Source organism: Balaenoptera ricei, chromosome 15 (genome assembly GCF_028023285.1).
Source record: "Balaenoptera ricei isolate mBalRic1 chromosome 15, mBalRic1.hap2, whole genome shotgun sequence".
Classification (NCBI taxonomy): Eukaryota; Metazoa; Chordata; class Mammalia; order Artiodactyla; family Balaenopteridae; genus Balaenoptera; species Balaenoptera ricei.
The window spans coordinates 61,026,452-61,052,531 of NC_082653.1; the positions used below are offsets into that span (position 1 = coordinate 61,026,452).

The 26,080-nt window shown below is 48.0% G+C and overlaps 1 protein-coding gene across 6 annotated transcripts in view; it reads left to right on the forward strand.

The window, feature by feature from the left end:
• SNX29 (sorting nexin 29) overlaps positions 1-26,080 on the forward strand; it is a 557,678-nt gene that overhangs the window by 462,363 nt on the left and 69,235 nt on the right. The window lies entirely within an intron of this gene.

A 26,080-nucleotide genomic window follows, 5' to 3' on the forward strand; every position in this document is an offset into this window, starting at 1 on the left:
GAGACCTGCCCACCCCCCAAGCCCCATCCTGAGTTCATTGGTCTGGAGTGAGGCCTGGGCACTGAGGGATTTAAAAGCTCTCCAGGTGGCTCCTGGATGCAGCCAAGCCGGAGAACCCCTGGCTTCCTGTCAAGTAGGAGACAGAGACATTTCATCAATTGCAGCGTGTTAACTAGCTTGGCAGGGGCAGTCGAATCAGATGCGGTACCGTGGACCCTTCTCAGGACCTGGGAGAAAACGGGCCTTGGATAGGAGGCATCGCTCTCCTCCTGTGGTTCTCAGAGTGTGGCTCCTGATGAGCAGCGTGGGCCTCACCTGGAGCTTGTTAGAAATACAGATTCTCAGGCTCCATCCCGCACCTGCTGGAATACAGGCTCTGCGGCTGGGGCCCAGCAGGGTGGGTTAACAAGCTCTCTGGGTGGTGCTGAAGCACAGGAAGTGAGGGAACCAAGCGCCATCACATTGACAAAGCTTGTGCAGATTCCACTAGCCATGAACTTCCTAGTTTGTCTCTGGAGGAGGCGCCTTGCCTAGGATTTCCTACAGTCTTTATCATAGAAAACCCAGAGCAAGAGTTTCCATAATCCACTCCCCACGCTTGGGAATTCCAGAGAGAAAACTGTCATTGACCGTTCTGTTTACATTTTCAGAGATTTCTGTGTTTAAACCAGATTAGAAACCTGATCACATCAGGGTGTGCTGGAACGTAATTTAAATAGTTATAAAGCAGGTTTATCTCAGACCCAGAATAAAACCTGTTGTTCTTTTTTTTTCTGTTGAAGAAAAGTAGAGTTGAGCCCATAAAAACAGAAGACTTAGAAATTCTATACTTGTTCATAGCAAGGAGTACAATAATTCTTATGAAAAAAGGTGGGGGGACTATATACTGATTTAATCTAATGACTTGCAGGCTCATACAAATCTCGGGACCCATCCAGAATGTCTTAAAATGTCACAGGACAAAATTCTACATAACCAGCGTATTATCCCTATAAGATGTTCTCATTTGCAGAGAGCATTCATTGCACGGAAGCAGCCCTTCCATGATACCTGCAGGGAACGCGGCCCGTCTGTGTCTCACTGAGGGAATTATACAAGGCTGAACTGGGGACATGTCTGTCTTTCACTGTGTTTTCACTTCCTATGGCTGCTGTAACAAATTCCCACACATTTAGTGGTCTAAAACAGTTCAGGTTTATTATCTAAAACTCGTCTCTCTGGGCTCCGATTAAGGCGCAGGCAGGGCTGCGTTCCTTCTGCAGGCTCCAGAGGAGCCTTGCCCTTTGCAACTTCTAGAGGCCCTTGGCTTGTGGCCCCCTTTGTCTTCAAAGCCGCAATCACATCACTCTGGTCTCTGCTTCTACCAAGATAGTCACATCTCCTTCTCTGACTCCTCTTCCTCTAATAAGGACCTTTGTGACCACAGTGCCCTCCCAGCCCCCTGCCCCTGATAATCTGTGATCATCTCCTACCTCAAGTTCTGCAAAGTCCCTTTTGCCATGTAAGGTAAGGTGCTCTCAGGCTCTGGGATTAGGATGCGGACACCTTTGGGACCCACACTTGCTGAATGATTTCTCTGCAGCCCAAAGGGACGCCCTCCCCACTCCTTCTCTCCTCAAGCCTTATAGTTACGCAAAACTTACTAAGACAAGACAAAGTTGCCAAGAACAACACCAGTCCTAAGGATGTTGGTGTTCGAGGCTCAGGTTTAGTGAGATGAAGCGTAGGCCTGAGGGGTAGGAGGGGCTTCCCGGAGTTCCGTGACTGAGAAAGAGTGTGAAGCAGTCCTGTCTCTGCTGTGCCAGGAGCAGGGACCGCGAGGGAGTTTCCCCTCTGAGGTGGGTCACCTGCGGCCCTGCTCCCCTGTCCTCCCATCCCTGTCAATCCGGGACTGACCTACAGCAGCAGTGGCCTTTTCGCCTGTGAAATCTGTATCAATAGGGCACCCAGGACAACCCTATTTGCAAATAAATGAGCTTGGCATTAAGGTACCATCTTGGTGGGTCTGGCCCAGTGATGACCGGCTCGTACACATGCACTGGCTGATTCTTAACTAGGTCTTTGGTCCTGTCCCGCATGGTCAGGGGCGGATCTGACAGCTTCCTCTCTTACTCAGGAATCTGACAGCTCAGAGCTGTCCTGGGGTCTCAGCCTCTTTTCTCGTCTGTGCGGCCCTTTAGCTTTTAATTGGCTGGTCGGGGTCCAACTGTAGTTTGATTCCCTCCACTCCCCCACACCCCATCCCCCACCAGAGTACACTTTGGCTGATGCCCAGGACAGATCTGAGGATCTGTCTGATTTTCAAGGGCAGAATGAGTCAGGATTCAGGACTTCAGCGCCCAACAGAGGCCAACGATGAACTCTTCTTTAGAGACCAAGCTTGCGCTGGCCACAACTGGGTCTGATTGCTCAGGGTACCTGCTTTGATACCCTGAGGGCAAATTTTCTAGAGAGCTTTGATTCTAAATTGACCCAGAAAAATGTACTACATCAAAATCTTTTCTTTGATTGGATCACTTCACCAGTGAAACGCTTGCCCACTTGGACCATTAAGGCACGTTGACACAACATCCTTGGGTGGATTGAGCTACATGCACCTTGTTGCTCTAAGCCTTGGACCCGTTAAATGATTGACTCCAGGATCCACAGTCCTGGACAGTATTCAAGGACATATTAAACATAGTGTAGCCTTTTAAAATTCATCAGAGGAGTATCTTTCTAGCCTGAATTTCTAGATATTTCCCCAGCTTTAGAAGTAAAATGTGATCTTAACCCCAGTTTGAACTTTTAAAAAATTGATTAAATTTACACATTTTATAGTTTCTGGATGCAAAATTTGTCTTCACCAAATCATTTCTTTTACCTCCATATGCCACGTATGTGTTTAGTTATAAATGGGCGGGGTGCCCAAAGCACTTGCTAAAGATATTTCCATTCTTGCCCTGCCTACAGTCCCTTTCCCTCACTGTAGCCAGAGTGAGGTTTGTATAACATCAGTCAGATTGTATCACTGTTGATTAAAACCCACCAGCGGCACCAGTTAAATTCAGGACTCTTTGCTGTGGCCTGTGAGGCGTCCCCTGATAGGTCCCCCACTTCCTCCCCTACCTTATTTCGTGCCCCCCTCCTCTCCCTCTACAGACCCAGCCACTCTGACCTCCTAAGACTTCCATGGGATTCTCTGGCCTTTGCACCTGCTGTTCCCTCTGCCTGGAACAGCTTTTCCCCGTCTCTGCGTGGACAGCCCCTCCAGCTAGTGAGGTCTCAGCTCAGTTCCACTCCTCAGAGAGAAGCCTTCCCCAGCACCTTTGTCAGTGCCACTCTCTAGCCCATTACTCTGTTTTCATGTTCTCCCAGCCTCTCCTGCCACATATCATGAGTGGAAATGATTTCTCTGTGTACTTGAGTAGCGTCCATCTCTCTGCCCTGGAATGGAAGCTCAGGAAACGGGGCCTGGGTCTGTTTCTGTTCACTGCTCTCTCCAGCTCCTAGTATAGAATCTGACACACCAGAGACACTCGTGGCTTGAACGAATGAATACATGAACAGAAATTAAATGGAAGTTTCCCTTTTACTTTCTTCTTTACTTCACTGGGTCTTGGCACAAATTCAGAAAAATCTGAATTCCAAAAGTGAGTAGAATAACTTGCAGGGTATCTTTGGAGGTTGTTCCCACTCCACTTTTGGCTGAATATTTCTGGCAGAATGGGCAAGAGCCTGGCAAGCCTTTGCAGACAGGAAAGCGGCTGCCTGGCAACCAGAGGGTGTGGGCTGGAGCTCGCTGTCCAAAGGGACTTCGCCGGCGTGAGGGCTGAGGTGGAGGCCGTGTTTCTGATGTTGCTACTGAAAGTCTGCGTTATTGCTCAGTGAGCAAATGAGAATTGAGGGACTGTCGTGCCTTCTTAGGATAATGGAGTCGGTCTCTGAAAGTTCATTTGGCGCTAAGGCAAGGCAAATCGCTTTCCCCCGGGCTGCAGATAATTCAACTTGTTGGAGAAATTACGCATTAAAACTCTCATTAAAAAGACACACGCCAGTGTGCGGTGGAGGAGCCGAGGGGCACTCGCGGAGCCGTGGAAAGCGCCTTTGCAGCTCCCGAGAGGCATAGATCGCGATGCAGCCCCAGGGATGATGGCAGGACCCCAGCCAGCAGTGGGAATGAGCAGGCATCTGGAGGAATGCGGAGGCTGATGAATTCTCCCACTTGGCAAACATGTTGCAAGTGCAGGCGTGTTCTGCTGGGTGTGGGGAGTCGAAGATGATTTAAAGTACGGTCTCTGCCTTCACAAACTTCAGGTTCTTGTAGGGAGAAAAACTAGTGAATCCTGTGGGCTGGCGGAGGGTTCCAGTGCACTTGGAGAAGAGCGAGGAGGGGGAAGCAGAGCTGCTTGCTGCAGGAGGGAGAATGCTCGAAGGGCCATCAGGAGCCCCGGTGCTGAATCTCACATGAGGGAGCAGGTGGGGACGCAGGCAGTTCAGGGGACGTCCTTCCCGTCCTTGTGCCCGTTTCCTCAGTGCATCTGCATTAGGCTCCTATGGCTGCCTTAAGAAACACCACAGACCTGGTGGCTTAGAGCAACACACATGTATTGTCTTGTAGTTCAGGAGGTCAGAAGTCTGACACAGGTCTCACTGGGCTAAAGTCAAGGTGTTGGCCAGATCGGTACCTTCTGCGGGCTCCAGGGAAGAATCTGTTTCCTGGCCTTTTTGCAGCTTCTAGAGGCTTCCTGCATTCCTTGGCTTGTGGCCCCTTCTGCCTTCTTCCACGCTGCATCTCTCTGACCATTCTTCCATAGTCACATCTTCCACTGACCACAGCAGGGAAAGGTTCTCCGCTTTTGAGATTAGATGTGGTCGATCATCTCCCCATCTCAAGGTCCCTAGTCACACGTTGCAAAGTCCCTTTTGCCATGTAAGATAATGCAGTCACAGGTCCTGGAGGTTAAGGTGAGAACATCTCTGGGGGAGGCATTATTTTGCCTACCTCGTGCCTCTTTCCTTGCCTGGAGTAAAAGAACATTACCGGTACCTCACTTTACAACTGGGGAAATGGAGACACGGAGAGGTGAAGTGACTTGTCCAAGGTCATCTCTCTCGGCAGTGTCAAGGCTGATGTGTGTGCCCAGGCAGACAGTCTGCAGAGCCCTAAGCCTTCACCCTCTCACCACAGGTCTGCTGCAGAGGACCCTGGAGGGTGGGTGAGTAGATTATTTAGCCATTGCCCAGTTGGTAGATATTTACATTGATTCCATAATTCAGTTTCTGAACCTCGTTGGTGTAGAAATCAGGGAGCAGGTGACACCGGGGCCCCCGGTTGCCTCTCCCTTCTGCTGAACCATGCAGGCCTCACATACCGCCTGCCCTCACTTCGGGACCATTTTTAGAGCCAGGAGCTGCTGCCTTCATAGTTGACCCGAAGGCTTATAAACTTTCCGGATAAACCTAAGTGTATGGAGAGTCAGTCATTCGTTCGTTTGTGTATGTATTCATTCTGCAGGACTTTGCCAACCCTGAGAGTTGCACAACTGCAACGAAGAGTAGCCCCCACTCACCACAACTAGAGAAAGCCCGCGCACAGCAACAAAGACCCAACGCAACCAAAAATAAATAAATAAAATAAATAAATTTATTTTTAAAAAAATCAAGGTCATTTTATAAACGAATAATCCCGAGCCAGCAGCTAGAGGTGTATTTGCTGCTCTGGTCCCATCCCCCGTGTTTTCTGCATGTAGCATATGGAAAGTTTTATTCCAAGAGAATCATCTTGGTGGTCTCAGGTCACAGACCTTGCAGGTCCCACCTACTCCAGGAAGCCTTACCTGAACTCAGAGTGTTAGCCATCCTTCCTCTGGGTTCCTTTCCCAGGCTGCCTCTGGGCTGCCTGATGCACAGTCGTCTCCCCCACCCCCACCCCCACCCCCATTAGCCCATGGAATTAGAGAGCAGAACCAGGCCTCATGAGTCTTTGTCTTCTCAACATCTCACCCAGTGCCTGGCGCATAGTAGGTGCTGAGTTAAACATGTTTGATGAACAAATGAACTCAAGCTACATAGAAATCGGTGTGTGACATCAGCGTTGTACGACTTCCAATTCCCTTTCTCCTCAGTTCCCTTCATCACTTAACACTTACAGCTCTTTGATAATTACTCCTAGAAAGATTCTCAGGCCCTACCTGCCAGCTGGATATAGACCCAACACAGAATATTTGCAGGGGGGTCTACAGTGACGTTGCATTAGCCGTGCCGTGTGACACACCTGGGCTCTGGCCTCCCCCCCTTCCCCAGTTCACCAGCCAGAATGGGTCAGCTCCCCCTTACTCATCTCTGGTGAGGCCCCTGATGCAGCAGTGTGGGACCCATTGGTTTGGAAATTGACATGAATTATAACACACTTATAATGCCAGGACTCACTCCTGGGCATTAAGTGTTGCCTCAAATATTTCTGGGGCTGTTAAATAACCTGTACATCATTATTTAACTTCTCCTTCTAGCTCTGAAGGCCTTCTGAATATACTTAACCCACGTTATATCTGCTTTTTCCCCCCTCACATTTTTGGACAACTGCTTAAAAATTACAACTCGGAAGAGTACTTCTCAGCTTTTACTCACGTCTTCAATAAGTGAGAATAATCGCTACCTTCCCCTTCAGCACTCCCATTAACATTTGAGAACTGTGTATTGCGATCTTGGTTCATCTTTAGCAAGCCGGGGAAAAAACAGCTTTAATTTCTCAAGTTGTTGCCATTTTAGTTTTGTCCCCATTACCAGGTCTCTGGGGTCAGAATCCTTCATGTATGGAGGAAGCCATCCATTTCCCCTTGACTTTCTCTGCAGCTCCACGGGCCATGGGCATTTTTAGAAGCCATGCAATTTAGCTTCTAAATTGCCAGAGGCCAAGGGGTTAAGCGTGTGGGCTGTGGCATTTCACTGGCCTCAGTTCAGACCCCGTCTCTGGCACACACTGGCTGCGTGACCTCGGGCAAGCCTGTGACTCAGTTGTCTCAGCTGTCACATGGGGCGAGGGTGCTTACAGCACAGGCTCCCATGATGATCCAATGAGATGCTGCCAGTTAGCTGTTAGCACAACACCTCAAATGCTATCTTGAAATAAGAGGTCTACAGAGAATCCTCACTAATTTGGTTGCCATTCTTTTGTAACCTGTGATGACTCAGACATATGCATGCTGGGTTCTTCTTTCTTCCCTTCTCTCTCCTTCCTCTCCCTCTTCATTTCTCTTATTGTTGTGGTGGTGGGTTTTGTTGTTGTTGTTGTTATTTTTTAAATTGAGGTATAATATACCTCCAATCTTAAGTGTATAACTTGATGGATTTTCACAAAATGAACACACCTATGCTAACAACACGGAGACCAAGAAATAGGCTGTTAGCTCAACTCCAAGCCTCCTCGTCACTCTCCCCACAGGGGTGGCCACTCTCCCGATTTCTAGTACCATAGATTCGTTTTGCCTGGTTTAGGACTTGACATCAATGGGATCATAGACTCTGTCCTCCTTTGTGTCTGGCTTTTTTCTCTCAGCATCACATCTGTAAGACTCATCCGTGCTCTTGCAAGGAGCAGTCATTTGTTTTTTAATTGCTGTGTAGTATTCCATTGTATGAGTAAGTCACATTGTATAAATTCCATTGAGAATATTCCATTGTATGAATATATCACAACGTTTTTTAAAATGAGGTTAGACCTCTTTTTTTTTTTTTTTTTTAATTTATTTATGGCTGTGTTGGGTCTTCATTTCTGTGCGAGGGCTTTCTCTAGTTGTGGCAAGCGGGGGTCACTCTTCATCGCGGTGCGCGGGCCTCTCACTGTCGCGGCCTCTCGTTGCGGAGCACAGGCTCCAGACGCGCAGGCTCAGTAATTGTGGCTCACGGGCCCAGTTGCTCCGTGGCATGTGGGATTGTCCCAGACCAGGGCTCGAACCCGTGTCCCCTGCATTGGCAGGCAGATTCTCAACCACTGCGCCACCAGGGAAGCCCCACAACGTTTTTTAATCTTTGACTGTTGGTGGATATTTGTGTGGCTTCCAGTCTGGCTCAGTTACACGTAGTGCTGTAATTAACATTCTTATATGTAGATGTCTTCTGGTGGAGATCAGCCCTGATTTCTGTGGGTCTATACTTAGGAATGGAATTGCTGGGTCAGAGGATGGGCATATGTTCCACTTCAGGAGATACTGCCAGAGAGTTTCCCAGAGTGGTGATATTTAGTTTGTTTATGATTTTCCTTACTCAAACAGTGTTGCAGTGAGCATCCTTCCATATCTCCTGGCACACGTGTTTTAGACTGATAGGTGATGTACCTGTGAGTGAGATTGCCGGCTCATAGGGCATGCTTGTCTTCAACCTCCCTAGCTGTTGCCAAATTGCGCTCCCAGGTGGTGGCACCAAGTGTTCCCTCCCAACCAGGTGGATGAGAATTCCCATTGTTTTCAACAACACTTGGCATCGTTACACTTGTAATTTATGTTTTGTCAACACAATGGGAACAAGATGGTACCTACCTTGTCATGGTTTTCACATATTTGCCTGATTACTGATAAGGTTGATGATCTGTTCATGATTTTTGGCCCTTCATATCTCCTCTTCCCTTTCTTGCCTGTTTATATCCTTTGGTCATTTTTCCACTGGAATTCTTGTATCTTCCTTATTGGTTTCTATGATCTTTTTATGTTTTCTGGATGCCACCCTTTGTGCATTCTTTTTTTTTTCTTTTGGCTGTGCTGGGTCTTTGTTGCTGCATGTGGGCTTTCTCTAGTTGCAGCGAGTGGGGGCTACTCTTCATTGTGGTACATGGGCTTCTCGTTGTGGTGGTTTCTCTTGTTGCGGAGCATGGGCTCTAGGCGCACGGGCTTCAGTAGTTGTGGCACGTGGGCTCAGTAGTTGCGGCACGTGGGCTCAGTAGTTGCAGCTCACTGGCTCTAGAGCACCGGCTCAGTAGTTGTGGCGCATGGGTTTAGTTGCTCTGCAGCATGTGGGATCTTCCCAGACCAGGGATCGAACCCCTGTCCCCTGCATTGGCAGGTGTATTGTTAACAACTGGACCACCAGGGAAGTCCCTTTGTGCATTATTTTAAAAAGATACAACTCTTGTCTTCATCTCCAAGAAGCCTCTCTCGCTCCCCTAACAGTAGAGCCCACCACCTCTTCTTCCTCCCTGTGCTTCCCGCGTGCTTGGCACCCGTTTCCTTCACAGCCCCCATAATGCTTTAGTGCGTACACATGTTTACACGTCTGCTTCCTCACTGGTCCAGTTTCCCAGAGGAGCAACGACTTCTCATCAGACTCTATACAACACTCCAAGACACTAGCATGAAGTCCGCTATCAGTAGCGGCTGGATCAGGTGTATGTGTATGTGTGGAGGGGTGTGTCGTGTGTGTGTCTGTGTGTGGTTATTTGCACGAGGGAACATGAGGCCCCAGGTTACATTCTTTAATGTGCACCCAGGGTCAACCCCTCCACAGCTCCTCTCCCTGAGGTGGGGTCCAGAAAGCCTTGAGTGTCTGAGAAGTGTTGGACACAACTTCCTTTGCGTCTCTGGGGAGCTGGTCTTCTCTACTACTATGCTAAGGTTAGCCACCTCCTTGGAACTTTCTCGTCATTACTTTCTCAGCTCTTCTGCCTTCCGTGGGAAGCGAAGTTCTTTTTGTATTGAGTTTAGAAGCTTTTTTGCGTTAAGTGCCTGATCCTCATAGGCCCATGAAAAGGGAACTGTTTTGTATCATAAAGGCTTTGATGCTGGCTTTTAGCTCTCCCTTGTGACCTGGGCAGCCTTATTCCTAGCAGCAGGAGATAGACAAGCCCTCCTTCACATCAGCACCCATCTTAACTAAGAACAGCAGCTATTCACTGAGCACTAACTCCATCCAGGCCTGGTGCCGAGGACTTGGCCTGCACACTTTCATCTAATCCTCTCAGTGTCCTGGTGGCCGAGGAACTGTTATCCCTGCCCCACCTCATGTCACTGTGCATGTCCCCCTCTTAGATCCTGAACCCTCAAGCTCTTCCATGCCTCAGGGCCTTTGCACATACAGTTCCTCTAGAATACTCCATCCCCCACCCTTCCTATGACTGGTCTTTTGCATCTGTCAGCCCTCAGCTTAAATTCTACCTCCTCAGGGAACCCTTTCCCAGCTACCCAGAATAAATGCTCTCCCTCCATTAGGGGCTTTGTCAGCCCAATGTTTTGGGGTTTTTTTTCCCTTTGTAGCATCTGTACATTTTATAACTATAGTGATTTATTTAAACATGGTGTGTGTGTGGAGGGGTGTGTGTGTGTGTGTGTGTGTGTGTGTTGGGGAGAAAGCCATTTAGGAATTTTAAGCAGAGGAAGAAAGATGGGGCATGTGCTCCCTGGGTCACCAGCCTGACTCTCTTCTCTTGCTTCTGGTCTCTGAAGGCTTTTGAACTTGTCATCCCTGGAAGTTCAGGGCAGACTCCTTGAAGAAGATAATTTTTCATGTAAGCTTTGAAGAATTAAGTAGAGAGGAAAGGGAAGGGCACTCAGTCAGGGGAAAGCGAAGGTACAGAAGCATGAAAAATTAATGGGTTCAGGCATGTGTTGGATCCTTTATGTCCTGGTGCTCCAGCCCCTCACCTGGACAGTGTAGGGATCCAGTGATGACTTCAGCCTTGGATGAAGTCCAGGTGAGCAAGAAGCACAGTAATATTAGGACCCTGGGCCATGTGCTTTCTCAACACCTTGGATCTGCCCCTTCCTGTTATCTCTGGAATCTCTGACTTTGGAGAATGGAAAAACAACCACTCAGGGGAGTAGAGCAGACTGGAAATAGCCAAGACCCTGAGAAGTCTAAGGGTTCTTGTCAGAGATGCCCTTAATGTAAAACAAATAAATGGAAAGCTTCGTTAATTTCCAAATAAACATTCCTTCACTCTTTCATTTCACAGATCTTTATTGCGTATCTATGGTACACCAAGTCTTATGGCTACTGAGGTGAATGAGATGTGTTTCTTGCCCTCAGGGAGCTCACAGTTTTGTAGGGCAATTGGTAGATCACCCCGTCCCCAGTAAGTGCTATGGGGAAGGTTAAATCCAGGGTTTTGTGGGCGCAAAGGGGAGAGTATATCATCTAGGATGCTTTTCCCTGCAAGTGATAGAAACCAAAATCAAACTATTTTTAGTTTAAAAAGAGGTCTCATTGGCTTCTGTAACTGAGCAGTTGAGGTCTGACTTGAGGAACGGCTGGATTCGGGAGCTCAGTGACATCATCAGAGGTCAGTACTTTGGCCAGTCATTTTCTCTTTTGCTGTCTTGCTTCTAATCTGTCTGCCTGTTTCTCTTGCTTCTTATCTGTCTGCCTATCTGTTTCTCTCTCCATCTGCTTTTTTTCTGAGTTGGCTGCATTTTCAGGCAGGCTCCCCTCTCATGGCAAAGATAGTCACACACCTCTAGGCTTTCTCTATATCACCTTAACAGCTCAGGCAGAAAGAGTAAATCTCTTTTCAGTGTTCTGGTCTCAGCACTGATGCTCATTGGCCCAGTGAGTGCCACTGGGGACTCACTGAGTCCTGTGCCTATTCCAGGGTCAATAATAATGACTGTGATTGGCCAGGTCATGTGCTCAGCCTTGAGTCAAGGGGTGGAATCAATCCCATCCCAACCCCATGATCTGAGAGTGGGAAAAGGTTGATTTCCCAGGGGAAGATTATAGCACTGTCACCAGGAGAAAAGGGCATGGGTGGTGTGTGTAGGCAAAACAACAAGGGGCGGGGGGACCAGCCTGGGGGAGAAGGGAAAGAGGGAGATCAGAGAAGTTTCAGAACAGAGCCTTGAAGGATGAACAGGATCCAGCTGTTGAGTGAGGTGGGGAATTCCAGGCAAAGGAAACAGCACTTTGGAAGGCAGAGCTCGTGGAGCAGCTTGACTCCTCAGGCTTCTTGGGAAGCAGTGTGGAGGATGAATAGCAGGAGACACTGGCCCAGAGGACTGCACAGAGGTCTACAGACTCATTGAGAGGAGCATCATGCATTCACTCATTCACTCAACAGCTCTTTCTTGAGCACCTACTATGTGCCAGCCACTGAGGCTAAACAGATAAGGGCCCTGCTTGCATAGGGCTTAACATTTCGGGGGGTGGGGAGAAGGGGATGAAGAGGGAAGACAGATGACATACACTTAAACAAACATACGGATAATTTCTGATGATCTCTGAATAACATACTCAGTAGAAGAGATTTAACACTAGAACTGTGCTGGAAAGGTTACCCGGGTCATAGGAGATATTAAATTATGAACTGAACAGTATGGAATTTCTTTGGCCTGCAACTAAAAAACAAACAAGCAAAGAAATAAAATTTTTTGCCCACTGCTGCCAACCAAAGTAAAATTACTCGGCTCCCTTTAAAAGACAAGGGTAAAAATAGAGAGGTAGTAGGTTTTCAGCTAGCAATGGACTATCATTTGGGCTTGACCTGCTGCTGCTTGATGTTCAGAGCAGCTCAGTGCACTGGGTAATGGATCCGTAGTTCGTTTTAGACAGGTGCATAAATCTTTGGGGGAAGCTAGAAAAATGAGCCAGCCAGGCAGCCCTGGCATTCTGCTTCATCCTCATTTCCGCCTTGTATCCTCTCCCCTCGTCCTCTGTTCATTCTGGCCTCTTACAGTGGGGAATCCCCACGGAAAGTGCAGACTGGAGTTTCCCACAGGCATTCTTCAAACTAGAGCATCAAATAAGGAATGGTTTTGCTGTCTGGGGCCTTTCCCTCAGTAATACCATTAGTGTTCAGGCAGGTCTGGAGAGCTGTAAATCATGTCTTTCACCATTGCTTCGGGGACTGTTGCAGATGCCTCAAATGCATTGATTTTGGAAATAATTGGGCATAACTGTTTTCCCTTTTCCCTTAGTTTAGGCGTCACTGCTGTGCACCAGATGACCAATGCTGTGTGCCAATACAGCCGGTAACCAAGCAGGGCAAAAGATGGCTGCATCTTTTCAGATTCTCAAACAAAGTGGGAAATTACTGCCTCCCAGCGATCCGCTAAGTCTGTGTTTAGTCCACTTTGCGTGGCACTGGTCAGCACCACGGAGAGTTCCACCGTGGTTGTCATTTGTCTGATGGTTTCCCACCCTGGATGTGTATGTGAATCCTTGGGTTTAAACAGATTCAGATGCTCAGACCACACTTCAGGCCTACTGAATTAGAATCTCTAAGGGTGAAGCCCTAGAATCTGTATTTTTGAAAAATCCTTGGAAAGTGCTGACACAGCTGGTCTGCAGATCAGTGATGGGGGTGCCACTGGCCAGAGGCCCAGGAAGAGGAAATAAGTTGCTCGAGGTAACATGATGAGGTATTCAGAGAGCCAGGACTGGAACTTCTGATGAGTCCATTTCCCCTTTGTGGCTTCAGCAGGCTCACTTACTCTCAACCTTGTGTTTCTGTGCCAGGGTTTCCAACCAATATCTGGCTTGAGATTAACGATATCAAGTAGGACCTCAAAGGATGGTTTCAAATTCTGTCTCATATCTATTTTTTCTAAAGATCTTGCTACTTAAAGTGTGTTTTTTGCACCATCGACATCACCTCACCTGGGAGCCTGTTAAAAATGTGGAAACCCAGCCCCCCCTCCCAGGTCCAACTGACTCAGAATCTGCATGTTTAACGGGCTTGCCAGGTGAGTTGATACACACCAAAGTTCGAGAAGCAATGTTCCAGGGTTTCTGCTGTTCACTGTCTGACCTGGATGCTTCCAGCAGGGCTCTTCACCACTCCTTCCTGTTCCCCTCCAGGGGGAAGATCGCTGCTCAAGCTGTCAGATGGGCTGGCTCTGAGCCACACCTGTCAGTGGGCAGAGTCACCGTGTGTTAAGCTGGTGCATCAGGTTGTACCTGTGTCCAGCCTCGACCTCCCAGATTGAAACAGGAAGCTCCCTAGAAGCAGGCCGGCTCAGTCCCTTGCTGCTTTTCCTTCTTCTTACGTGATATTCATTCGTATTCATTAAGTAATTGTGTTTAAGTCAGTAGGGAAAGACGTGGTCCCTGCCCTTGTGGAACTTTTAGTTTAGCAGAGGCAGACATTAACAAACAAACCTGTAAAGAAATATACTTTCAAGTGCTTTTAATGAGCTTTTATGTAGGAACAGTGCAGAGAGCTATAACAGAGAAGATCTGATTTAGTCAAGGGGTCCGGGTAGGAACATTTAAAGTGAAATAAAGGGGGCCGTGTAGCAGTTAGCTGGGAAACAATCCAGAAAGCCCACTCCAGGCAGAGGCAGCAGCAAACTCAGGCCTGCAGGCAGCTCTATCCTAGGGACTGGGTCAGAGTCTCTTCTCTTCTAAGCTCATTTGGCTTTTCCTCTCTTTGGGCTGGACAGATTCTAGTTCTTGGTGAAAACTTAGGGTCTCTGTTGTCTCCAGGCTCAGGACTGCCTGACCCGGGCTGAAAATGTGTTCCATATAGACATGCAAGGTTTGCAACCAAGGCCTCAAGCTCAAAATCAAGTCCAACTCAGCCTTTGGGCCTTTATCTCCCTTGGGTCTCTGGGGTGGTGGGAGTGAGAGGCGGTGGAGGAGAGCATGGGTCTGGGGTCCCCTGAGTTTGAACTTGAGTCTGAACCCTGATATACTGGTGCAAACTAGCACGTCACCTCGCTGTGCCTTGGTGTCCTCAAGTACTGGCATCTCCCTCCTGAGGTTGCTGCCAGGGTTAAGGGAGGTAACAGGACAGGCTTAGAACACGCCTGGCCCACAGTGAGCTCAGAAACTGCTGGTGGTGGTTGGTACTAGGCCGTCTCCTGGGTCTCCTGGCGACACTGCCCTCTTAATGCCATTCCCCTATACCTCCCCACTCTCATCCCCTCCCCACAGTGGGCAGGGCACCATTCCCAGCCCCATTTTACAGAGGGGAAACTGGCTCAGAGTGGCCTGCTCGAGGGCTCAGCCTGATCTATCCCAGGAGTTCTTATCCTAGTGTCTGAGGATAAAATCCAGGTGATCAGGGAACAATGATCACACTTTATTTTCACTACTATCTAACTGACATGTGAACTTAGGCCACAAGCTGTAACGGTGGTTGTGGTATCTGTGACTTTGTCCCCAACAGAAATCAGTCATGTGTATTTCCCTGTAACGTGACAGTTGCTGCAGATGGCTCACTATCCTAGAGCTCATCATCACTTTGAAGGCAGTGATTAGACCTGCCATTAGATCTTGTTATTAATGCCCCAGCAAAGAAACACTTGCACTGGTTTATCACAATTGTGATAGCTGTGCTTAAAATATAAAAGCTGAGCTTTTCTGACTAATCCTATGTATCTTGTTTCGGGAATTTAAAAACACATTTCTGACAAAGGGGTGGTGGGCTTCACCAAGGCCATACAGAGAGCCCTGCCAGGGCCCCTCCCTCGCGTCCCCAGGGTCTCTCTCCACCACACCCCGTCGCTCCCGGCCTTGGCGGAGGGCTGCCACCCACCCTGCTGTTTCCAGCCGCCTTGCTCTTTCCAGGCTCTCCTCTCTATTCCTTCCCCACCAGGTTCCTTTTTTGTACAAGCAGATGCTGGATAAATAATAGGGTGGGAAAACTTGTTGGAAATAGTACAGCTCATGTTTATTTTTAAGCAGCTGAGTTATAGAGCCCTGGTCTGGGTGCAGTCTAGGTGGGGAAAATGTCTTTGGCTAAAAAGAGGTGCTGTGAGGTTGATGAGGGCTGCTGTGAGCAAGAGGCGGAGGATTTCTGGAGAAGCCTGGGCACCGGGAGGGTTGAGGGGTTGGGTGGGAAGCCCAGGGAAGGAGAGTTCTGTGACCTGAACAGCGAGCGGAGGATGTCAAAGGAGAGCCACAGTTTCAGTGAGGACGTGAGCAAAAACCGTCCCAGATTGGCAAAGGCGGGAGAGGAATTTGATTTATGTGATTGAAAGGAGCAGGAATGGATTGCAGCTTCAGACATAGCTGGTCCAGGGCTCGTAGGATCCCATCAGAACCTTGTCTCTCCCTCCCCCTTTCCCTCCTTCCCTCTCTCCTTTGCTTTCTCTGTGCTGGCTTCGTTCTCAGACAAGCTTTCTCCAAGATGGACTCTCTGGCAGTTCTAGGCTTATATCATCCCGACAGCAACCCCAGAAGAAAGAGTTTTCCAGTAGTTCCAGCAAAAATTCTGGAATTAGACTTCATTTATCTGCCTGGATGTTGTGCTCATTCTTTTTTTTTTTTTTTTTTTAACAGCTTTAATCTACATTTTTATCTACAGATTTGCCTATTCTGGAAATGTTATATAAATGGAGTCATACACTATGTAGTCTTTTGTGACTTCACAGAAGCATGTTTTCAGGGTTCATCTGTGTTGTCATATGTATCAGTACTTCATTCCTTTTATTGCCAAGTACTGTTCCATTGTATGGATACAGCACATTGTGTTTATCCATGCATCAGTTGATAGGCATTTGGGTTTCCACTTTTTGGCTATGATGAATAATTCTGCTATGGACCTTTGCGTCTAAGTGTTTGTGTGGGCATATGTTTTCCTTTCTCTTTCGTTTCATTCTTTTGTTTCATTTCATTCCACCTAGGAGTGGAATTGCTGGGTCATATGGCGAGTCTTTGTGACACATTTTGAAGAACTGTCTGTTTTCCAGAATGGCTGCACCATTTTATATTCCCATCAGCAATGTATGAGGGTTCTAATTTCTCCACATTCTTACCAGCACTTATTATTATCTCCTTTTTTTTTTTTTTTTATCGCCACCCTAGTGGGTGTGAAGTAGTATCACCTTGTGGTTTCAATTTGTGTTTCCCTAATGACTAATGATATTGATCATCTTTTCATGTCCTTATCTTCTTTGTATATCTTCTTTGGAGAAATATCTATTCACATCCTTTGCATTTTAAAATTGGGTTACTTGTCTTTTTATTGTTGAGTTGGCAATAGTTCTTTATGTATTTTAGATACAAGTCCCTTATCGGATAGATGATTCACAAATATATTCTTTCATTCTGAGTTGTCTTTTCACTTTCATGATGATATCCTTTGCAACACAGGAGTTCTTAATATTGATGAAATCCAATGTACTTATTCTTTCTTTTGTTCCTTATGCTTTTTTTTTTTTTTTTAAAGAAATTCACGTTCTTTTATTTATTTATTTATTTATTTATGACTGTGTTGAGTCTTCGTTTCTGTGCGAGGGCTTTCTCTAGTTGCGGCAAGTGGGGACCACTCTTCATCGCGGTGCGCGGGCCTCTCACCATCGCGGCCTCTCTTGTTGCGGAGCACAGGCTCCAGACGCGCAGGCTCAGTAATTGTGGCTCACGGGCCCAGTTGCTCCATGGCATGTGGGATCTCCCCAGACCAGGGCTCGAACCCGTGTCCCCTGCATTGGCAGGCAGATTCTCAACCACTGCGCCACCAGGGAAGCCCGTTCCTTATGCTTTTTGATGTCATATACAAGAAAGCTTTGCCTAAGCCCACAAAAATTTATTCCTGATTTCTTATAACAGTTTTACAGTTTTAGTGCTTTCATTTAGTTTTGTGATTTGTTTGGAGGTAATTCCTGTGTATGGTGTAAAGAAGAGGTCTAACTTCTTTCTTTTGCATGTGGATATCCAGTTGTCCCAGCACCATTTGTTGAAAAGATAGTTCTTTCCCCCATTAAGTTATCTTGTCATCCTTGTGGAAAATCAGCTGACTATAAATGTGAGAGCTTATTTCTGGACTTTCAGTTCTTTTCCACTGATCTAAATATCTGTCCTCATGGGGAGTACCATACTGTCTTGATTACTGTAGCTTTTGTAGTAAGTTTTGGAATTGGGAAATGAGTCCTCCAGCTTTGTTCTTTTTTTTCAAGACAGTTTGACTCTTCTGGGTCCCTTAAATTTCCATATGAATTTTAGGATAAGCTTGTCAATTCTGTAAAAAAGGCAACTGGGATTTTGATAAGGGATTATGTTGAATCTGTAGATCAATGTGAGGACTGTTGTCATCTTTATAATATTAAGTCTTCCTTTTTATGAACATAAGATGTTTTTCATTTATTTAGGTCTTCTTTGATTTCATTCAACAATGTTTTGTAGTTGTTGGAATACAAGTTTTGTACTTCTTTTGTTTCTGTGCTTATCCTTCAGCCAATCTCTGTGGCCAGAGGGAATATTGCAGTAGCTGGACCTGTCTCATGTGCTGGCTTCTGCAGCTGGAGCGGGGAGGGCAGCCCTTCCCCAACTACATGAACTGAAAATGAGGAACAGGAGATCTTTGAAAGGATTATTATAGTCCTCTTAACAGAGGCGTGGAGGGGAAGGTTGCTGGGCAGGCAAAAGTAAGAAAGAAGAAAAATTGGCTGTTATAAATTCTTACAATCACAGCCTCAGTAAAGGCATCTAAAGGGATACAGAGGCAATGGAGCCAGGATTTCAAAGGCCATTGTCCAGTTGATTACCCCAGAAAAGAAGAGATGAAAAGAAATCACTGCCATCTCCAGGATCTTAGGGTACAGAAGGGATTGTTTTTGGAATCTTATGTTCAGCAAAGACCTAAGACATCAAGGCTTCATCAAGGGCTTAAGACAAGGCCAGTTTAAGAGGATAGTAACAAAGAGTTAGCTGGGGAGGTGGGATCTCCTGCCTGGAAAACTTATACTAACCACACCTCCTTCCCAACCAACCCACCAAATCTAGTTGAAACTTGCTCATTCTTTGATCCCTTTCCTGGGGCTTGTCAACACAACACACTATCTTCCTTCTAATTATCACTCAGTTTTGCATTTATTTTTCTGATTAGAGTGTGAAGACCACGTCTTTTGTGCTTATCAGCCACTGGGGATAATTATCACACTGAACCCATAGGTTATTGTGAAAATTAAATGGTCCAACAAAGAAGATAATAATGATGGTAACAGGTAGCCCAGACTGAGTGCTTGCTTTGTGCCAGGTACCGCAACTACTACTATTATCCCTCTTTCAAAGATTATAAAACTGAAGTAACTTTTCCAAGCCCACAGATCTAGGGAGCAGTAGAGCTGGGCTTCAAACCCAGGTGGTCAGACCCGCCCATCTCAGGTTCTTCACCACCGATTCGAAGCACTAACACAGGGCCTGGCACAGAGCTAGCCCTCAATACGGGTTGGCTGCTGTGTGTAGTCAGAGAAGGAGAATCTTTACTACTGTGCAGAGTTGCTGATATTGGTGCACTGGCCCCATTGTCCCAGGGCTGGACCCTCAGTGACCAGGGTAGCAAGGAGCCCTCTACCTCATGCCTTTCTCCGCACGTATTAGTTGGGGCAGAGCCAGCTGCTGTGGCAAATTTAAACCCCAGACTCTCAGTTTGTTCCTCGTTGATGTTGTTGTCCCACGTTTGTGGTCAGGAGTGGCTTGTGCCTGGGCCCAAGGTCTTTCCATCCTGAGCCTTCATTATGCCCTGGGGCGGGGCTCAGCAAACTTCTCCTGTAAAGAGCTTTGACAGTAAGTATTTCGCCTTTGTAGACCCGATGGTCTGAGCAGCAGCTCCTCAGTCCTGTTGTTGTAGCATGAAAGCAGCTACAGACAGTGCAGAAACAACCAGTGGACTGTGTTCCAGGAAACTTTACCCACGGAAACAGGCAGCGGGCCGGAGTGGCCCACGAGCTCTACTTTGCCGACCCCTGGGGCCTTGGAACACTTCACCAGGGGTCGAGAAGGGAGGAGAGAGTATGAAAAAGACACATCCACTTGTGCCTCGGCCCAAGAGTGGAGCATTGCTTCTCCTTACGTTTGATTGGCAGGAGCTAGTCCCTCGGCCTCATGTAGATGCAAGAGGGGCTGGGGAGTGGAGCCTCTGTCTGGGTCACTGCTTTCCAGAAACAAGCCTCCCTCTTGGAGGAGGAGCATGCATTTGGGGGTCAGCCAGCTGGAGCCTCTACCCCATACCCCTGAGGCACCTCCCCATGCTGCAGTGAGTAAACTGGGAATGTCATGGGCCCCCAGTTTGAGATACATTTGCCTATTTATTAAGTACACAGGCCAGGGTTGGACTTCTGGTTCCCATTGTTCAATGGATGTTTGACCTTGGACAAGTTCTTCACCTCAGTGCCTCAATTTCCCCAATCTGTCAAATCGGTCTCATAATAGTGCCCACCACCCAGGATGTGAGGATTAAACAAGGTAATATATGAAAACTGTTTACCCTTGAGCCTGGCCCAGAGTGAGCTGTCAGTCCAGGGCAGCTGTTGTTGTCACCGCCATCACCATCTGCAATTCTCTAAACAGACACAAGGGGAGCTGCCACCCAAGACACTTCCAGGAACCCTTCAGGAACCTCCTTTGAAGACCCCTGAACTCCATGAGATCAGAAGGCCCTTTGATTCTCAGGGACTCTGAGTCTAGGAGTCTGGGTTAAATCTTGGCTGCCAGGCAGGTCTGTGCTTCAGTGGCCCCATCTGTGCAGTGGGGTTGGCAGCAGCTCTTCTGCCATCAGCAGGTCAGCTGAGGCTGGAGGGGAGAAGGGCAGAGCACATTTTGAAGGAGCGTTGAAGAGAAAGAGGAGGAGGGCAAAGTAATGGCCCCCAGGTCACTGCAGCACCCCCTGCAGGGAGATGTGGGAGAGACACCAGCCCTGAGCCGCCCCCTCCCAGTACTGGTAGGGACCACTTCTGTTCACCGCCCGTTGGCCAGAACTGGTCCTGGGACCCCGCCTCACTGCAGAGGTTACTGAGAAATGGAACAGAGCGTATAGATTTTTTGTGAGCACCAACTTCCTATGCAGTAATCTTAGTCACCACTGGACCTCAGCTCCTGGCACAGTGCCTGGCACGTCGTGTTGGTTGAATAAATGCACGATGACAGCACCCACTCTCATTTTACAGATAAAGATGCTAAGACCTCGAGTCGGGACATGTCTTGACATGTGGTTCCTTGTTTGACTCTGACTTTATTTTTACTTTGCTTCGGAGAGGAAAACTCCAGAAACCTTGTCCAGAGTAAATCAAGTTCCCAAGTAAAACTTTAAAATAATCCCTTTATCCTCCCAACTTCATCTTATCCATTTGGTTTTATGATATTGTGATATAATAAGAAACACACATTTGCTCTTTGTCCCTGGTTCCTGGCAGGGAGCTCATAAAACCCTTGCAATCTCCTGAGTGATAGGGGTGAAAGGAGCATCTTTTGTTACAATATTTGCTGTGACACAAGAGCTTCTAAGACCCTTAGAAATCCTGGAGTGATAAGAGTGGGTTTTTTGTATGCTAATGAAGTGACTAGTGGCTGGAGCCCCAGGTAGCTTCAGGATGGGGTCTGGTCCCCTGAAGGACGCAGGCATGATTAGAAGGTTGGAACCTTTAGCCTCTGGGGAGGGAGAAGAGCTGGAGATTGAGTTATCACCAGTGGCCGGTCATTTAATCAGTCACTGCTGTGTAATGGGATCTCCATAAAAATCCTAAACTCTGACGTTTGGAGAGCTTCTGAGTTGGTGAACCCATGGAGGTGCTGGGTGGGAGGTACACCCAGAGAGGGCATGGAAGCCCCATTCCCCCCCATCACCAATACGTTGCCCTATGCATCTATTCCATTTGGCTGTTCTTGAGTTGTATCCTTTATAATAAACCAGTAATAGTATGTAAGCTGTTTCCCTGAGTTCTATGATCCATTCTAGCAAATTGTCGAACCTGACAAGGGGGTCGTGGGAACCACTGATTTATAACCAGTTGGTTAGGTGTCCCAGTGGCTCAGGCTTGCCCTTTGCCTCCGAAGCGAGGGCAGTCTCATGGGGCTGAGCCCTTAGCTTGTGAGATCCGATGCTAATTTCAGGTAGTGAGTGTCAGAATTCAGTTGAATCGTTGGACACCCAGTTGGTGTCCAGAAAGTTTGAGAATTGGTTGTTGGTGTGAAAAAAACCTCCACATATCTGGTGTCAGAGCACTGTAGATAAAACAGGGGAGGCTTGTGTTCAGCTCAGATGGCCTGAGCAGTAGGGCCCTGCCCTCTACCTCCTCATCCCTCCAGCGTCCACCGTGGCACCGGGCACACGGTAGAGGCTCAGTGAAAGTTTTTGAAATGGATGGATTTTTTTTTTTTAGATTTTTTTTGATGTGGACCGTTTTCAAAGTCTTTATTGAATTGTGACAATACTGCTTCTGTTTTATGTTTTGGTTTTTTTGGCCGTGAGGCATGTAGGATCTTAGCTCCCTGACGAGGGATCGAACCCACACCCCCTGCATCGGAAGGTGAAGTCTCAACCACTGCACCGCCAGGGAAGTCCCTGGATGGATTTTTTGTAAACTTCCCCTGTGTAAACAAAGGAACAGTGTGGAACAGCAGAGTCGCTGGGCCTGGAAGTTGTCTGGACCTGGGTTAAAATTCTAGCTCTGAGCATTCTAGCGTGACCATGGACAAGTTAACTCATCTCTATGAGTCTCAGTGCCCTTACCTGTAAAATGGAGAGACCACCACCTCCCTGAGAAATGTGTTTGGAGAGTTAAGAAAGATTCTGTATTCTGAATGTCTAGCCCCAGGTGCATGTGCTGGGTGTTCAGTCTCTAGGAGTACAAGCAAGGGTCGGAGTCCCAAGGAGCGGGCCGTTGTGTATAGTCCCAACCCTGCTCTGGAAGGTGGGCTGGGCCCCACCCCTTCCTGGGCCCCACCCCTTCCCAGGTGTCTAGGTTGTTTCTGTAGAAAGATGCTGGGCCCTCCGAAGCATGGAACCATCCCCACCCCGCCTCAGTAGCACAGCTTGGGGGGACTGATTTTGCAGAGATCTGTTTTTGAAGACCTAATGATTTTATTCTCTTGCTTCTGGATGGCCTGTGGACGTATGTTATGTCGTCTGCACCATCGTATTCAAGCATGTGAATTAGCTGCCAACTGATCTGAGAATTGAGAGATTTCACCTAACGGTCCAGATTTGCAGGTTCCCTTAAAAAGCGGGGAGCGGCCCTGCAGGCCCCCGTCCCCGCGTCGCAGTGGTCTGTGGGAGCCCTCTGCTTCGCCAGCGTTGCTGTCGCTCTTGTGTCTCCCGCGTCAGGCCTCGGCCCTGGCCCTGCTTGCGCCCCCGGCCGCTGAAGTGTGGGTGTGTGGCTGGCAGGTGTTGGCCTCTGTCCGCTTGCTCTCGGGAGGGATGCAGCTGCCTCACCGCCCTCTCTTCCTTGGCTTTGACGCCTGCGTGTCCCTCGCAGCCGTGTCCCACGTGAGGGGCCTCCCCGGGGGGCGTGATGGCTGAGCAGAGCTGAGGAAGACGGGCTCTCAAGGCAGTTCCTGTCCTGGCACTGCTCCTCCTCTGCTGTGTGGTCCTGGCCACGGTGCTTAACTTCTCTGAGCCTCATCTATGAAACGCAGTTGCAGTCAGCAATGATATTCATAAGCGTCTCCACTCAAGTCCTGGCATTCGACACGCACCGGCTGGTATTAACGTTTTGGCTCCATTTATGCCTCTCTTTGCCCAAACAGCCGTATCAGCCTGTGGCATCAGCAGTTAAGGATTTATACTGATCGTAGAGGCTACACTTAAGACAGAGACGGCCCCACGTAATGCCGCTGCTGCTGCTGCTGTTAAAACCTTCTCTAAACCAGACCCTGTATGACCATCACACTTTCAGTGGGCTGTGAAAGGGTCCCGGGCATTGCGGGGGGACTCTCTTGTCGATAACGAGGAAGTGGCTGTGTGGGTGCCATCTGTCTGCCCGGCGATCACTGTGTGGTCTGGAGCCAGCACAGGCAAAACAATTGCATGGAGGAGAGAGAGGGGCCCCATGGAGCCCGCAGGAAGGACTGGACATAAAATATATGCGAGCACTCTGAATTTCTGGTTGGGCTTTTACAGCTCAGTCTCAGCCTCTGGAGTTGTTGGACTTGGAGCTTTTCAGAGCAGGGCACATCTGAACCCAGGATCCCGCTGGGGTCTTTGGGTCCAATGGAGGGAGGTCCTGGCAGTAAACAGGTGCAGACAGGAAAATACCACATCTCTCCTTTTTGATTTTCCTCTTTGGACCTCAGATACAAAACAGCAAGTTCATGCTATTGCCCAGCTCCTGACACGTGGATCTCACTGTTCACTCTGAAACCTGAAGCCTCAAGTTCATCACCTCTTATCCCGTCAGCCTCCTGCTCTTCTCGCTGCCACAAGTAGCCGCTCCAGCGTGTTTGGCTCAAGCTATAAACTTGTGTGTTTCCTTCTAGAATATGTTGCATTATTCATGTTCTTAACTGATCTACATGGCATTGTGCTCGAGTCTTCATTCTTTCACTGTTTTCACCCAGCATCCTGTTTACGCTCTGCTCGTGGGGCCGCATATGCCTGTGCTTTGCTTCCGTAACTGTTCAGTATGTTTTGGGGAGCGCACCCACCACTTGTCCTTTACTCCGGAGATGCCGCCAAGTGGCTCCTGATTCCTCCCCACTCAGACACAGCGCGGCAGGCAGTCTCCTTGTGTGTGACCCTTATGGTCCATGTGAGAATTTCTCTGGGATAGATACTCAGGCTGGAATTGCTGGGCCACGTAGTGTACCATATATATTTTTTTAAATTTTATTGAAGTATCATAGATTTACAGTGGGTCATGTAGTGTGCTATATTTACTTTGACCAAATACTGCCAGACTAAAGAATATGGTAGTTTTAAAGGCAGAGGAACCTGAATTGTGCCTACTTCTAAAAAAGAAATCACGTGTGTTGAGTGTCTACTGTGTCCTGGGAACACATTATCTCATTTGATCACACAGTAATCCTCTGGGACAGGCACTCTTAACATCTGTGTTGCACAGGTGGAGAAATTGAGGTCCAGAGAGGTGGAGTAACTTGCTCGGGGTCACCCAGCTAGACAGTCCCTGGGGCTGAGCCTGGCTCTGAGTGATTCTTGTGGACATACCATGCTGCTTTCCTAAAGAATCCCAGGTCCTAGGCCTGGCTTCCGTAAATTTGTAGAAAGCATTCTAAGTTAAGGAGCATCTAATTAGATCAGACGTCTGAAATTGGTGGCTTTGTGTGGCCTGCACTCTGATTTGTTTGATCCACCTGTCTTTAAATCTTTTATAATTTTCAATGTTTAAAAATCTGGGATTTCACTTAAAAATCGAGGCGATCTGGCAACAGTGGGCCCACTTTCCCATGAGGCAGCAGTTGCTGGGATTAAAGTCGTGGCTGCATCTTCCCAGCTGACCCTGTCCCCACTGGCCCCTCCTGGCCCTGGAGCTCGCAGCTCTGGGAAGAGACATTTTTGCATGAGGGCAAGGACTTTTTTTTCCGCTCTTGAGTTCTTCCCAGTAAATGCATGAACCAGCCTTTCGCCCGTCCCTGACTCAGCTGTCCGGCCTGCAGTTTCCCTTGGCTGTAAAGTCAATAACAGAGAAAAATAGGCTTTAGCTGTGACAGAGCCTGCTGCTGTCCTGCCAGGAGATCATTTGTTGTGTCCTATCTGGAACCCAGCCTGTGCCAGGCACCGCGGAGGGTGGAAGAAACATTGCAGATGGGCTCCCACCTGTGGGGGACAGGCCACCTTATCCAGCCCATCTTGAGCAACAGAGGCTGCTATGAAGCTTCTGTCCATAATCCCCCCCTCCCACAGAAGGTGGGGTTCTGATGATAGAAAGACGAGACTTCATCCAGACACAAATACGTAGCTCTATGCTAAGAGGAGAGTTTTTAGAGCTATGGTATTTGGTTCACCCCATGTGAACTGAAGGACTACTTTGTTTTTTTAATTCCTGTTTTTAACAAAGCTGTAGGGCTCCTGCTGTTGTGAATACATTGACCCTAAGAGCCAGGACAGCATCCTGGTTATGAGCTGAACTCAAGACAGACCTGGCTGTAAATCCCAGCTCTATTCCTCCCTAGCTGGGTCACCTTATTTCTCGGAGCCTCAGTTTCTTCATCTGCAAAATGGGAATATTAGTATCTACTGCACAGAGCTGTAACAGGGGTACATTGAAATAATCCAGGTAAACACTCCACATAGTGCTCAGCACATAGTAAACTTGCAATAAAGGGTATTACTATTATTATTATTATTATTATTATCGTCATGTTGAGAAGCACATGGGAGGAGAATGTCAATGTACCTTGAGCCCTGGAGGCGGGGATGGGGGCGTGGGGGCGTGTTGCTTTTCTGAAATAGAGACTTGCTTTCTTTCCTGTGTTTGCAGTCAAGGTGTGGAATGGGCAT